This window comes from Panthera leo, chromosome A3, assembly GCF_018350215.1.
Source record: "Panthera leo isolate Ple1 chromosome A3, P.leo_Ple1_pat1.1, whole genome shotgun sequence".
In the NCBI taxonomy this organism is placed as follows: domain Eukaryota; kingdom Metazoa; phylum Chordata; class Mammalia; order Carnivora; family Felidae; genus Panthera; species Panthera leo.
In genome coordinates, this window is record NC_056681.1 from 139,303,398 (window position 1) to 139,318,483 (window position 15,086).

The 15,086-nt window shown below is 52.7% G+C and overlaps 1 long non-coding RNA gene across 2 annotated transcripts; it reads left to right on the plus strand.

Moving 5' to 3' along the window:
* Positions 1–53: 53 nt before the first annotated feature.
* Positions 54–10,049, plus strand: LOC122216674. Of its 2 annotated transcripts, none has more exons than XR_006201035.1 (3): positions 54–405; positions 1,417–1,478; positions 9,790–10,049. It is a non-coding gene; the product is annotated as an uncharacterized LOC122216674 (long non-coding RNA). The 2 variants fall into 2 exon arrangements; XR_006201034.1 differs by lacking the exon at positions 9,790–10,049 and adding an exon at positions 2,708–4,460.
* Positions 10,050–15,086: the final 5,037 nt, after the last annotated feature.

Consider the following 15,086-nt stretch of genomic DNA (forward strand, 5'->3'; position numbering starts at 1 on the left):
ACGGCATCAGGAAGTGACGTCAGCTGCTGTAAGGGCAAGCCCGCCCCGCGTGGTGGCCGCCGGCCGCCGAAGCCGCGTCACCCTCTGTGCGCCGCACGGCTGGCCTGCTCGGTGGCCTGGCCACTCCGTGCACGGGGAGAGGTGACACGGATTTGCTGACTCGGTGGCCTCACCGCCGCCCACCAGAAGCGCACCGGTGTCCTTTTCTCCCTCCCCCACAAAGGGAAACCTGGTCCGCTCTTGTCTAAGGCAGACGCCCTCAGCCCAGCTGCGGCACCCCGCCCATCCCGGGGTCATGCGCCACCACGTGCCACCCGGTCAGCGGCCCGGGATGAGGCCCCCTGCTCGCCGGCCTCTGACTCCAAAAGCAAGTTTCTGCCCCTTGGCAGGCAGAGGAAGGGCTGGGTAAGTGATAAAAACTCCCAGAACACAGAACAGGCACAGAGGTCCTTTGGGGCGGGGGCGGGGAGGCGCCGCCGGCACCGCGGACACGCACGTTCACACTGGGCCCCGACTGGGCCACGGAGACCTAAGCAGCGAGGAAGGACCCCCAACGCTTACCCTGCCCAGAGCCTCAGCAGATGACCATCAGACGCCGTCCGACGTCCTGGCAAGAAAGCGTTTTTGGGGGGGTTGGGGGGGGGGGGGCGAGCCAGGCAAGTTCCACACTAAGTCTCGACAGCAGACCCAGAGCTCCTCTTCTGTTTTCACGTGAAATTCACCGGGAAGAAGAGTTCTGCCTCCGGGTGGCCACACTGGGTGCGAGAGGGCAGAGCTGCAGTGATTTCTGCGGTGAAACCCCCTCCCTTCTGCAGCCTCGCGGCCCCCGGGCTCCCGTCCTCGTGCAGGGTAGACACGGGTCAGTCACACACTGACTACACCATCCGCGTCCATGAATGACAAGACTTCATTCTTGAGCCCGTGGTAGCGTCTGAGGGGGACGTCACCTTACCAAAACTCAACTTTGATGATTACTGTCTTACTTTTTCCTAAAGTTTTCTTAATCCAACATCCTACCCCGAGGATTTGCTCCCACAGCCACCGCAGGGGCCCAGCGTGACATCATTCCTTCTCTCTGTCTGGGGCCAGCCCTCTGCTGCCTGACTTCTGGCACCCGAGGACACCGATTTCAAATATTCCGTCCCATTTTCTGGATGTTTATGTCCCAAGATGAAGCTTGGCCCAGTCACTCCATGTAGCTGGTAGCAGAGGTGTGTGTCTGCTACTTTTCAAATGAGAAAAAAAGCCCTGATGTTTTAGTTTCTTTTCATAAAGACGTTTTTAGACAAATCTTTTAAATAGAATGAATAAACCAACGAACAATCTGGTCTTTCCATTTATAAAAATACATACATTATAGATCCTAAGATTTTCATTTGTCACCTATTTTATTCTAAACACAGATGGTTCTTGCAGATAAAGCCACATGCCTGCCCGAATGGAATGCCCCATCCTGGCGTGTTCATCAGGGATGAAAGGTAGTAAGTTTTTCTCTATTTTTTTTGAGGAAGGGGAGGGAGAAACAATAATGCAGGTGATTTCTTATCTAAGTTTTAAGGAAACCTACAGCACAGCCTTGGCCTCAATAAAATGTGTGTGCACACGTGTGTATGTATGTACACACGTGTGTGCACAGGTGTGAGTGTACATACGTGTGCTTTGTGGGCACGTGTGTGCATGTGCATGCGTATGCACGTGTATGTGTGCTGAATGCACGTATATGCCTGCACGTGTGTGCACGTGTGTGTGCGTGTGTGTGTGTGGGGTGTTGGGTGGGTTTTCATTTGTTTGCTGCGTTTTTCTCCACTATCAAAGTTTGTCGTTGAAACGTGTTACGGTCTGAATGTTCGCATCCCCCAAATCCGTGTGTTGAAATCCTAGTGCCCTGGGTGCTGGTGGTTGGAGGTGGGGCCATGGGATCAGGTCAGGAGGCTCCACCCTCCCGGGAGCCCTCTCACCGCCCCTCCCATGCAGACATGGTGAGGACTCTGGGGAAGGATCCTCACCCAGCAGGGGTGTTCCAACCCGGGCCCCCCAGCCTCCAGCACTGAGACGTGAATGTCTAGTCTGTATCTGACCGGGGGTGTGGTAGTTTGTCGTGCACCTGAGTGGGCTAAGACAAAACACAGTGTGTGGTTGCAGCCTTAAGACTCCAGATATTTCTACTAGGAGGATTGAAGTTTCTAAAAATGGCACATGTATAACAGGGGGCAGCTCCCTGTTGTGTTTTTCTCTCATCACATAAATTTCTCAGGCTGCCTTCCAGAACTCCCTGCAGCCAGTGGGTAACTCGTGTCACACAGCGTTGGGTGTGTACAGGTTGTCAGGGTTCCTCCGAGCCTTCAGTGTATATTGTCCTCACTGGATTCAGTGCAGCAACAGACTGCCCATCTGCCGTTTGTAATGACTTCTTTCGCTGGCTCATGACCTTAAAGGTCAAGAAGAGAGGGCGACACAGTTATTGATGTGTGTGTAATATATAGTTTATGCTCTAAATGAAGTGTGTAGGCTACATATGTGAATAGAGGTGTGGGAAAATAAATGTTCTATTTTGACTTGGATTTTCTTAAAAAAGAAAATTCAGTATTAAAAATATTTTTACAATGGATCCTAGAAATATTTGTTGCATAAGTAACAAATTTGTATCTAAATATGGTATCATTGGAAAAACAATGTGAAATATTTTTGGCTTACATTTTCGCTCAAGGTTTTGATAAGAACACGTACTATCGTTATCACTTCAAAAGTTTTATGTGAAGATTCTGAAGATGACAGGTGGATTTCAGAGGAAGGTATTTTTAGACAAGTGAACAAAGTTCAGCTGAAAATGTAATGCAGAAACAGAATTATTAGAGTCATTCTGCAGTTAATCCAAGTGTGTTTTAGAAGCACTTTGTCACATTAAACACAGCCTTTAGAGTCGTGTTTGAGTCTGTTGGAAGTTGTTCCTTCAGGTGTTCCAAGCGCCCATGTCCCGGGCACCTTGAACGATGCGCTCTGTGCACTGGAGTCATTCCTACTGCTCTGTCACCAAAGCCAGCACTGCACACCTGCTTTAAGAAGCACACCGTTGCTTTCCCTGTTTCGCCTCTCACTGGAATTCTTGGGTCACCTCGCCCCAAACCTCCAGCCTCGGCTGACGAGTAGATGTTTTCCTGCTCATCCTGTCCAGCGTGTGGGACCCCGGGTTCCCAGTCCCGCGGTGGGCACTGAGGTTACGGGGTTAAGACATTATGGCCCGTGATCTCCAGGTGTGTGCTCACGTGCCACGATGGGACAGGTGTGTGAGGAGCTGAGTCCTGAGCACATCGGCCCGGGAGGGGGTGTGGTGAACACTCATGGGGGTGCTTCTTGGGCTCACTCATGGCTGGTCCTTCTCTCCTTGTGGGTGCGGGAAGGACAGCACCTCAGTCTGTCCGGGGAGTGACAGACTAGAATTTCTGAATATTTACCTTGGCCAGACGGTAAGTTTTACGTGGGTGGGAAAGTGCTTATTGTTCCCAACCGCTGTGTACCTGGCACCAGGCCCCGCGCCCACAGTGGGCACTGAAGGGGTTGTGGTGTTTGCTCTACCGATGGGCATTTGTGTGGACTCCAGTGTTTCTCCATCACAAACAGTATGGCGTCCTGCCTCAGTAGTGTCTGCGTGTGACGATCTCTGCGGGGATCACACACGTGGGTTCGTGGAGTCAGCGCCTCTGCAAGGTTCTTCCCGCACGTTGACCAAACCACGTTGACCGATTTGTGCATCTGCCTCGGCGTGCAAAAGTGCCCGTTTGTGCACATCTTTACACCTGTTCATGTGGGCAAATCCTAGGCCCGTGAAATAACATCACATGGTTCTTTTGAGTTCTGTTTTATGCAAAACATTAGCGAGGCTGACCACCTTTCCAGAGGATTAACTGTGCGTTTCCTTATTACAAACTACCGTGTTCTGTGCGTTGTCCATGGTTCAATGAGTCGACTCTTTCTTGTTGCTATTATTATGAGCTGAACTTTGTCCCCGTGAAAATCACATGTAGAAGTGGGCCCCCCAGTACCTCAGAATGGAGACAGGGTCTTCAAAGAGGCAAGTGAGTTAAATCAGGCTGTTTGGGGGCCCAATCAACATGACTGGGGTCACTATAAGGAAAGGAGACAGGGACACAGACAGACACGTCTCCATGTGAATGAAGACAGTCGTCCACAAGCCAAAGAAGGAGGCCTCAGAAGGAACCAGTCCTACCTGGATCTTGGAGTTTCAGCCTCCAAACTGTGAGAAAATAAATTCTGTTTTTTATGCCCCTGGTCTGCTGCCCGGCCAACGAACATGCTGTGCAAGTGGGGTTTCAAGCACAAGCTGGTGATACTTTGATGTATGTTGTAAGTATTCTCTCTTAATGTCTACTTTGGTGGTATCTTCTTTTTTATGGAATTTATTTTTAAATAGCTCATTTTTTAAGGTATTTATTTTGAGAGAGGGGGAGGGACAGAGAGAGAGAGAGAGAGAGAGAGAGAGAGAGAATCCCAAGCAGGCTCTGTGCTGTCAGCACAGAGCCCAACATGTGGCTTGAACCCACGACTGTGAGATTATGACCTGAGCCGAAATCAAGAGTCCGACGCTTAACTGACTGAGCCGCCAGGCCCCCCCTAAATAGCTCATTTTATCCCCTTGTTCTGTGTGACAACTCTGTCATACATCCATACACTATTGTTACATCTGTCTAGGTCATCTGTGTCCTTTTGCTGACCACCTGTTCCTTTTCTTATCCATGACATATTGTGTAAGTTGATAGGCCACTTATAATTCCTGCTGTTTGTAGGGAATCTTCTGTCTGACTCTTGGTCTCCCGAAGCTTTGGCCTCCAGCCACCATACCTCCATACAGATATTAAATTCAGTTGAAGCATTCTTTCAGCATCTTGTTGGAATTTTGATGGAAAACGCATCTTATCATTAGATTAATTTAGGGACCATTGATATATGGACTGTGTTATGTCTTCTCATCTATACCCATTGTGTACATCCCCATATATTCAGGGTTTTTGTCTTTGAGAACTTTAAACTCTTTTCTCTCTAAAGTTTTTGTACATCTTCTATTAATATCATCATTTGATAACTGAGTATTTTATTCTAGTATAAGTGGAATCTTTTTTCCATGAATATTCTTTTTTTATTATTATTATTATTTTTTCAATGTTTGTTTATTTCTGAGACAGAGAGAGACAGAGTGCGAGTGGAGGAGGGGCAGAGAGAGGGAGACACAGAATCCAAAGCAGGCTCCAGGCTCCGAGCTGTCAGCACAGAGCCCGATGCGGGGCTCGAACTCATGGACTGCGAGATCATGACCTGAGCCGAAGTCGGAAGCTCAACCGAGTGAGCCACCCAGGCGCCCCTCCGTGAATATTCTAATTGTTACCGTTGAAAATAAATACAATGGCTTTTTTTAAAGTTTATCTAGTTTGAAAGAGACAGAGACCGCATAAGTGGGGGAGGGGCACAGGGAGAGGAAGGGAGAGAAAATCCCAAGCAGGCTCCTCCCTCTCAGCACAGAGCCCTACACGGGGCTCAAACTCATGACCATGAGATTATCACCTGAGCTGAAATCAAGAGTCTGATGCTTCCACAACTGAGCCACCCAGGCACCCCCTTCCTAACGAATGGGTAAGTACCCAGTACGTACTCTCTAACGAATGTTTATGTATACAGTAAGTACTCACTCATGACTGCTTAGGTAGCCAGTGGGTAGTCACTGCAGGCACACCATCACACAGCACACCTCTAGAACTTACGAATCTTGCAGAACTGAAGGTTCACGCCCTCCGAACCACATCTCCCCCGCCCTCCCCACTTCCTGGCGCCCACCATTCCGCTCCCTGCTTCTGCAGGTCTGAGGACTCCAGGGACCCGTGTAAGTGTAATCACGCAAGATGTGTCCTTCTCGGCCCATTTCACCAGCGTGACGCCCTCCAGCTTCATCCGTGCTGTTGCCCATGGCAGGGTTGCCTTCACTGTACAGGAGAAGTTACGCCCGTGTGCACACACACCACATGCTCTTTATCCGTCCCCCCTTGGTGGACATTATGTGGCTTCCGTGGTTTCAGTTCTCGTGGACAGGCATTGTCCAGGCGTGGCCTTTTTAGGCTAAAGTAGCCTTGTATTGTCTTATGAATAGCTGCTCATATGCTATTTGTTATAAACCTCCTTTCATTTTAAAATCTTTCTTTAAAAGCTGGTTATAATGATGATAAAAGTGGTATCATTTGAAGGGTTTTAGTCTAACGGTACTTTCAGTCTTCAATATTGATTTTGCTTTCGGCTGTATGCCTCCTGCTCATCACTTGTTTTTACCCATTTTACTTCTGCGATTCCACTGTTGTCTCTTCAAGCCAGCCTTCTGTGTTGCTGTCTAATCCATGGTACTGTCATTTTGTATTTTATCTGTCCTCCGAAATATCGCCTTGTATTTAATGTTGTTGAGAATGCAGAAAGCACTGTTGGCTGGAATTCATTACTATCTCTACAGTACCAATCCGGGCATTTGTAAATGATAAGTTGTAGCTCCCTGAAAGTCAAGCCATGTGAGTTTTTCCAAATTTAAATCCTGATAATGGTGTTTCATTCTGTGTGGTTGGGAGTTGGATAAATGCTGTATGAATTTACTCGCAGCCACAAACAGTTCTTCCCTGACCTTCCTTCCTGTGTCACATTCTTCTTTTTTTTAATATGAAATTTATTGTCAAATCGGTTTCCATACAACACCCAGTGCTCATCCCAACAGGTGCCCTCTTCAGTACCCACTGCTAAATTACTTTTGTTTTCCTTTATTCCCTGTAATTGTGGCTGACATTTTTGAGTGATCGCTTTGTGCTAGACAAGACTCTGAGCGTTTTGTAGCTTGATGAGGAGATGTGAGAGCAAACCCAGAAAGACCAGGTGCTTTGCCCAAACCAACTCAGTAACTTCAAGAGGTGGGATTGAACCCAGGCATTTAGAGCAAAGCCCACAAGTTAGCCAACACATCTTAAGATTCCTTTGCTTATAAGATGTGGCTAGAATATTAAAAATAAAGAGAACGCGAGGATAACTAATCATGGCAAAAATGGAAATAAAAACCAGTGATAATAACATTATCACTCAGAAGTATTTTTGGAAGTGCTGCTTTGATTTGGTAGAGAAGTGGGATCTCGATATTCAATGTGTAATGAGAACTCACTATTCAACCCACACGGATGTACAACCGTCTCATTAATCTGCAGGCCTGTATGGCGTTAGAATTCTTTCAAATGAAAATGAAGTATTAACTGAGAATGAAAAGAAATCAGTGTCTTTCTCTGAAAGCAGGGACTGCTCAAACCTTTAAAAAATACGGTTTTGTACGTTTTCTGATACAAACTGCCATTTTCAGGAACTCGGTGCCGATGCGACATTTGACCAAACAATCTCCCAAATGACTATTCAGAGCTCACCGTGCGCTAAGCCTTTTATGTGGACTTTACATCTGTTTTCAATGAAAAAGTCAAGGCTCAGAAAGTTCAAATCTAAATGCCAAGGTCACGCAGCCAGTGGATGATGATTCTCAAACCCAGCCTGAATCTCATGCTCACATCCTTGCACACCACACAGCTTTTCACGGATTGTAAGTTCCAGAATTCGCTCCCGCTCTACTTTCTAGAGCTGTCTGTGATGTGGCTGCTTTGGTGACCTGAGATGATTCCTATGGGTTCCTGAGGCTGACCACAGACCCTGAATCGGGGCTCCTGGGCCCATCCAGCGTCTCCTGAAGGGACGGTGATGCTCATGTGCTACCAGCATTGAGGGGGTGGAGGTGCTCACACGCCCTGGGCATCGGTGGACACAGCACTTCCCGAGAGCGAGGCAGGAAGGACCAAGTGTCAGCCACTCTTCACCGTGGTGGGAAGCACACTGGCCGCAGAGTCGGAGAAGGGCCGGATCCAAAGCAGCCACTGCCAGCAAAGCGGGCTCAGTGTGAGAGCCCCCGTCGTGCGTGTACCCAGAGCACGGTTGCACCCACTGTGCTGAGCGCGCCGTGTGGGGACCCACCTGGGCTGAGCCTCCGGGTCATGGGAACAGGAGTTTCTGTTTCTGTGTGTAACGGCTAGGGGTCAGCTGGGGCTGCAAGCTAGCCTCAAGGGAGATGTCATATGTTTTCAGTAAAAGGTGTGTGTGTGTGTGGGGGTGGGTGGGTGGGTGTGGGGGTGTGTGTGTAATAAACTCTTGGAAGCTGAGAACCACATTATGCTCTCGTATTCAGTACTTTGCCTTGTTGTTTTGTTGATTGTTTCCTTCTCTGTGCGGAAGATTTTTCTTTGGATGACATCCCAATAGTTTAATTTTGCTTTTGTTTCCCTTGCCTCAGGGGCCAGATCCAAAACACCCTATGATGTCACTCATAGGTGGAATTTAAGAAACAAAAGCAAATGAACAACAAAAAGAGAAACCAAAAAATAGATTCTTCACTATAGAGAACAAAGTGATGGTTACCAGTGGGGAGGGGTTTGGGAGGTGGGGGGAATAAGGATGATGAGCCCTGAGTCACATGTAGAACTGTTGGGTCAGCGTATTGTGCGTCCAAAACCAATTCGACACTGCATGTTAGCTATGCTGGGATTAAAAATTTTTTTAAATGGTTATTCATGTTTTGAGAGAGAGAGAGAGAGACAAAGCATGAGCAGGGGAGGGGCAGAGAGAGAGGGAGACACAGAATCCAATGCAGGCTCCAGGGTCTGAGCTGTCAGCACAGAGCCCGACACAAGGCTTGAACTCATGAACTGTGAGATCATGATCTGAACCGAAGTCAGATGCTTAACCAACTGAACCCCCAGGTGCCTATACTGGAATTTTTAAAAACTTGAAGGAAAAGGAGTCACATCACGAAGGCAGAACAGTTCTCATCTGAAACATTCAGCATGAAGGCAGCTTCTAAAATCAAAGGAAAACTGCAGCTGTGGGGTTCCCGTAGGACCAGGCAGCGTGGTCCCATATCTTCCACTTTCTAATTAGCTGCAGAACACCCAAGTTCATCCATAGAAATAGTCTCCTAAAGTAGAGATATTTTTCTAATAAGTTGAGACACAAGATGTTAAAGCCACATTAAAATCTATAATTAATAAAGGTACCGTGAGCTGAATTTCAATAAAGGCGTTGACTCCACTTCTGAGTTATAAATTAGGAGGTCAAAAGTTTTTCATGAATTAAACTCCAAGAGGGGAAAGTGACATTGGGAGTACATATTTCAGAATCGTTTATGTCGCCTAAACATTGCCCATTTCTATTTGCTACAGAAAAATTAGTGTGTCAGGTATGATTACTGAGGAAGCAGAAGCCAATGTCATTTCCTCCCGGCCAGCGGGGGCCGAGCGTCCCGCAAGCCGGGGGCCTGTTTCAGTCACGAAGTCTCTAATATACATCTCCTCAAACATTGCTTGTCCTTTAAACAGCGGGCTTGTTCTTTGAACTGAAATAATTAGCATATAAAGGGCAAGTCTTCCGTTTAAAGGAACTTAACGCATTTCAGATGACGTCCCCTAGAAATGACCTTGGTTCCACGATGCCTTCAAATCAGGGTGTCTCTGCCAGGATGCGCTTTGCTCTTGAGATAAAGGCAAGGCGTTGCTCAGATGTGGAGGAAACCTTCGGGTGATCCCGGCCTAAAGACTCAGGAGTGTGTTTTTAATCAAAATCACAAGGAACGCTGTTACTGTTTTATTGTACTGATCTGCAGAACTCTAATAATCACCTAAATTAATTTTGCTAAACTTTTGATTCTCAGTTTTCCATTTATTTCAGTGTTTCAGAATGCTCTTTTGCCTTTCTGCACAAGGGGAGAGCACAGCCTTGACGGCCGTCGGGGCCTGTGGCTCTCCTCATCAGCATCAGTCCGTGTCGGCCCAGGCCCCGCGCACCTGCCTGTGACCTTGGGCACCTGGCTTCCTGCCCCCAGCCTTCAGCATCAAGCAGATGTAAAATTCATGTCCACAAAGACGATGATGTTTTTGAGGTTTAAATGAGTGAATGATTGCTACAAATAAAGAGAACTAATACAAATAATAACAGGCAGATTCTAATCCTTTCCTGTGCCTTTGTCGTCAGGTCTTGGAGCCTAGGATATCAGGCAAGCTGTGTTCATCTTCCGTGAACTCCACAGATTGGCCCCTGCACACAAGCTTGGCTTTCCAGATGCGGGTCGTGGGCCCGTGATGCTGCGGGGACCGGGCGCCGGGATACGGGACGATGAGGGTCGTGGGCCCGTGATGCTGGGGGGACCGGGCGCCGGGATGTGGTGGTGTTTGTTCTCTGCACTTCCCGTGTCTCGTCGGGTGGTTTGGTGTCTTACTTCAGAGACTCATTTTGCCCCATTCTCTCCTCCTGCTCCAACCGCACGCATGTCCCTGGGTGTCTGGGCCTCTGTCCTCTTCATTCTTCTGCATCTGGAAAGTTCCTATTGACCTCCCGTCGGGCTCCCCGATTCTTTCCTGGGATGTGTCAAGTCAGCTCCTGAGGGCACCGAAGGTACTTCTTTTGTGTCACCGTGTTTTGAGCCCTGGTGTCCCTCCCTCTCCCCCCCGCCCCCGTGTGTATACACATGGCACTCATCTGCCTGATGACGACCCCCTTGGCATCGCAGTCTGTCCCTTTTTCCCACTAGAGACCCTCACGCGTGCGTCACGCTTGCACCCCGTGCCTCGTACGGTCACTCCGACTGTGTCCTCTGGCTCTGGTTCTCATGATCGCTGTGTGTCTTCGGAGTGTGGCTTCTCCAGCCCTTCGGCTCGCCTGATTCGTTCTTGTTGGACGTCACACGCGTGGAGCAGGGCCGTGGGCTCAGGGCGTTGTGCTGTGTGGCTGGAGCTCTGTCATCTCAGCCCCGGGGCCTGTGCTTTGCTCCCCACACTCTGCGTCCTGCCACCTCCGACTGACCCTCTGTCCCCGCGCTGAGGGGCTGGTCTGTAACCTTCTGACTGACCCTGCCTTCCCGTGGGCTGCGTGTTGGGGGGTGTTTCTGTGCCCCTCCAGGAGACCCCAGCCCCCATTCCCCCGCCAGCCACAGCGTCCCCCTTCTATTCCTGTCCCCCATGGACATTTTACCCCCTTTGCCTCTCCCCAGGGAGGGAGAGGTTTCTGTGTCTCCTCGGGTAAGCTCTGTCCCCTGGGATGCTGTAGACACGGTCTGGGGGGCCGCTCCGTGTCCTGTCCCCCGTCCCAACCCTTTTGGAGCCACAAGGCCACGAGAGCTTGGCCCAGTGCGGTGGCCCATCCGCATCACTGGTACTGTTCCTACCCCTCGTGGTTTCTGCGGCCGGTGAGTAGCCCTCAGCTGCTGTCCCCCTCTGATCTCGGGGTGTGCTTGCCCCGTGGCCCTGGTCCTCTGACGGTTGACACTTGTCCCCCAGAACCGGGATGTGGGGGCTGCACTGATGGACTAGATGTGCAGAGTCCCCATTTTCACGGGGCCTGACAGCGGAGAGCTAAGAGGGAAGAAAAGTCAGCGAGTGGCTCACGATGAGTTAAGGCTGTGATAGGACGTGCTACCCGTGGGAAACGGTGGAAATTGCAGATCCCCAGGCAGCGTCTGCCGTAGGCAGTTTCTGGGGGAGGCTAAGCTGAGCCGTGAGGGACAGACAGACCTGGTGCAGCGAGGGGGCTGCAGGGGGAGAGAGGGAGCTGTTCTGCTGCACAGCCGCTGGCGGCTGGAGGCGGATTCTCGTGTAAAGTCCTCGCGCAGGGACTCGTCTGATGACCCTGTTATGGGCCGAATGGTGTCCTCTAACTTCGGTTTCTGACGTCCCCAGCACCTCAGAATATGGCTGCGTTTGGAGATGGGGCCTTTAAAGAGGTGACTGAGGTTAAGCGAGGTCATCAGGCTGGACCCTGGTCCCATCTGACTGGTGTCCTCAGGGGAGACGTCTGGACACAGGCAAGGGGTCGGTCGCCAGGCAAGGGTGAGGGCGGTTGCCCACAAGCCAAGTGGAGAGGCTTCAGGGGAGACCAGACCCGCGGCCTCCAGAACCGGGAGGGCCGCTGGATGAGCCACTGGACGTGGGCACGGTGGACGTGGCGCTTGGGAAGTCCCGTCGTCCGGCCAGGACTCCCGAGCCGGCTGGAGTGTGGCCTCTGGCATTGCCTGAGCCTCTGGTGCCGACCCTGGCTGGTTCAGGAGCCCGACGGGGGCACCGTCAACTGTGCAGAGACCCTCGCGCCCAGGTGTGTGGGGTGTGGACGGCAGGGAGTGGGGGGAGGCAGAGGCCCGAGCCCAGGAAGCCTCCCCACCGGCCGCTGAGATTGGTCAGTAGGTGTGGATGGTCCTGCCCGCGCTCCTGCTGGCCCCTGAGTGTCGGGTTTGTGGGTCTTCATTTTCCTGTGAAATGCGACTGTGTTTGGTAAAATGTACACTTTATGCTGCTCTCAGAGTTATTTACTTCCAGGAAGAGGCAGCAAGGTCCTGCAGCAGGACTGTATTGAAGGGGTCTGATAGGAGGCCTGGGAAGGTCACGTCCTTCCGTCAGCCCGGTGGGCTTCCCTGGGGCCAGGTGAGCCCTAGGTGGGAGGGGTGCGGCGGGGGCACTCCGGGGGGCGTCGGCGCGAAATCTTTTCAGACCAGCGGGTGTGACAACCACTCCTCAGTAGGAGAGTCCTATGTCCCCTCACCCTGGGTGAGGAGTGCGCTGGTCTCAGGGGAATCCAAAATTCAGCAGAGATGAGTCCTTCCGACAGAAACCAGGCGTGAGGGCACCGCGCTCACAGGGGTGAGGAGTGACATGAGCTGCACTCGCAGGGGTGAGGGGTGATGGGCACTGCACTCAGAGGGGTGAAGGGCACCACACTCACAGGGCAGGAGTGACGGACACTGCAGTCACAGGGGTGAGGCGTGACATGCGCTGCGCTTGCAGGGGTGAGGGATGAAGGGTGCTGCACTCGCAAGGGTGAGGCCTGACAGGCTCTCTGCTCACAGGGGCGAGGAGTGACGTGCACTGCATTCGCAGGAGTGAGGAGTGAAGGGTGCTGCACTCGCAGGGGTGAGGCGTGATGGGCTCTGTACTCACAGGGGTGAGTTGTGACAGGCACTGGGCTCGCAGGGATGAGGGGTGACGGGTGCTGTACTCACATGGGTGAGGAGTGACGGGCGCCGCACTCGCAGGGGTGAGGGGTGAAGGGCCCTGCTCCCAGGGGTGAGGGTGAAGGGTGCTGCACTTGTAGGGGTGAGGAATGACAGGCTCTGTGCTTGCAGGGGTGAGGGGCAAAGCGCTCCCCACTTGCAGGGGTGAGGGGTGAGGGGCTCTGTGCTTGCAGGGGTGAGGGGAGAAGGGGGCCCCACTTGCAGGGTGAGGAGTGACAGGCACCACACTCGCAGGGGTGAGGAGTGAAGGGTTGGGGTGACGGGTGCCCTGGCGTCCCTCCGGCTCCTGCCGGGGGACCCAGAACGCTGCCTCTCGGAGGCGCCGGGCCACGCAGGGCTCCCCGGGACCGGGGCTCCCGCCTGCAGGCACCGTGGGGGGTGCTGAGTGCTCGGTTCCTCTGTCCCTCCCAAAAGTGTACGAACTGTAACAGCTGGCACAGAATGTGGCTCGTGAACCCAAAACCATCACTGGGCTGGACGTGAAAACGTGTGAAGTTCCCACAGTGCCCCGGGCACCCCTGCAAGCCTCCCCCTGCGCCCTCTTGCTGCGTGGCCTCCAGAAGGCGGAGGACGTACAGGTCCGGGTCGCCGTGAGGGAACACCGCGTGCTTCCTGTGGGATGACCGTGGGGTTACACAAGGCAGCGTGTGCGCCCTCCGGACTCCGCGTGCCTGCTGACGTTTCCTTCTCCACGCGTTTCAATCTCGCCCAAGCGTCTACACTCTGCTGCACGCGGTCTGTCCTGGCACCTGCTCCCGCAGATTTTCCTCTGCCTTGGAAGGCTGATCCCAGCCTCACCTGCCTTACGAGGAGTCGCAGTGTTTGCTGTCCCGCCCGGTGCGACTCAGCGCCTGAGCTACAGGACAGCGTTACCGCTGGGGACTCAGCTAGTGAAATCTCCCATTTTGCAGATGAGGAGCCTGAGGCCGGGGAAGGACAGGGACACCCAAGGTCACAGGGCTATAACACCTTGTGTGCACACGTGGGCTCGGCGGCCCTCTCTGCCTCGCCCCTGCACCAGGGCCGAGCCCAGGGGGACACTGCTCGCCGGGTCAGCCTGAAGTCTGCACAGCACGGGTTCCCCGGGGGTGTCGGGCTGGAGTCCCTGGGGAGACACATACCCCCACCTACGTCTGGGAGCTCGTGTCCTCAAGGGGCAATTCGCGGGGTGGAGTCTGATCCACACACAGAGGAAATTCAAGTCAGTAAACACGGCCCGAAACCTTCTCACTGGATGGAGCTCCTCCAGAGGCATCTCAGAGACTAGCCGGTGAAACACCCGCCTTGGGACAGTCAGGCAGCCGTCACAGAGAGGCCGGTGACACCCGCCGTGGGGTGACACCTGCCTGGGCTGGGGCCCCGGGGGGTCCCTGGGCGGGGGACCTGGGGTGGGGGGCCAGCTTCCCGGCCCTTCAGCTGTGCTGGGAGGGAGATGCCAGCATCCCAGCCTGAGTCAGCCGCCACTTTCCAAGGGCTGACCTGAAGGTGGCCGCCTGTCAGCCGTTGGCACGTTTCTGTCTGCGTGAGAAGCGGCCCGCCCCTCTGCCCAGGGTTGGGGGCAGGGGTGGGGCGTCTTTGCCAGTCTCGGGGCACAGCGTGTGCATCGGCCCCAGGTCAGGGAGGAGGGCGGGGCTGGGCCAGGCTGGGCCATGACCACTAGATGCTCGGTGCAAGTTGGAAAAAGCCACTCGCTGTTGCTTGAGCTCCTACTGTATCCCAGGCCACGTATACAGTGGCCAGCAGCACAGATGCCTGTTTTGGGGGAGCTGCGTGGCGAACGAAGGTGAATGAAGCCAGCTGTTAATAAAGAGACTAGACCAGGAAGGGTCTCCCAGCTGTGGCCTCTGCCATCGGAGGCCACGGGTCGGCTGTTCAGGGACGAGGAGAGGGGACCCGGGCCAGTGCGTGGGTCCTGAGTGCCCCCTGATGGCAGCAAACTCAGTTTGCAACCAAGGAGTGACCCCGGGAC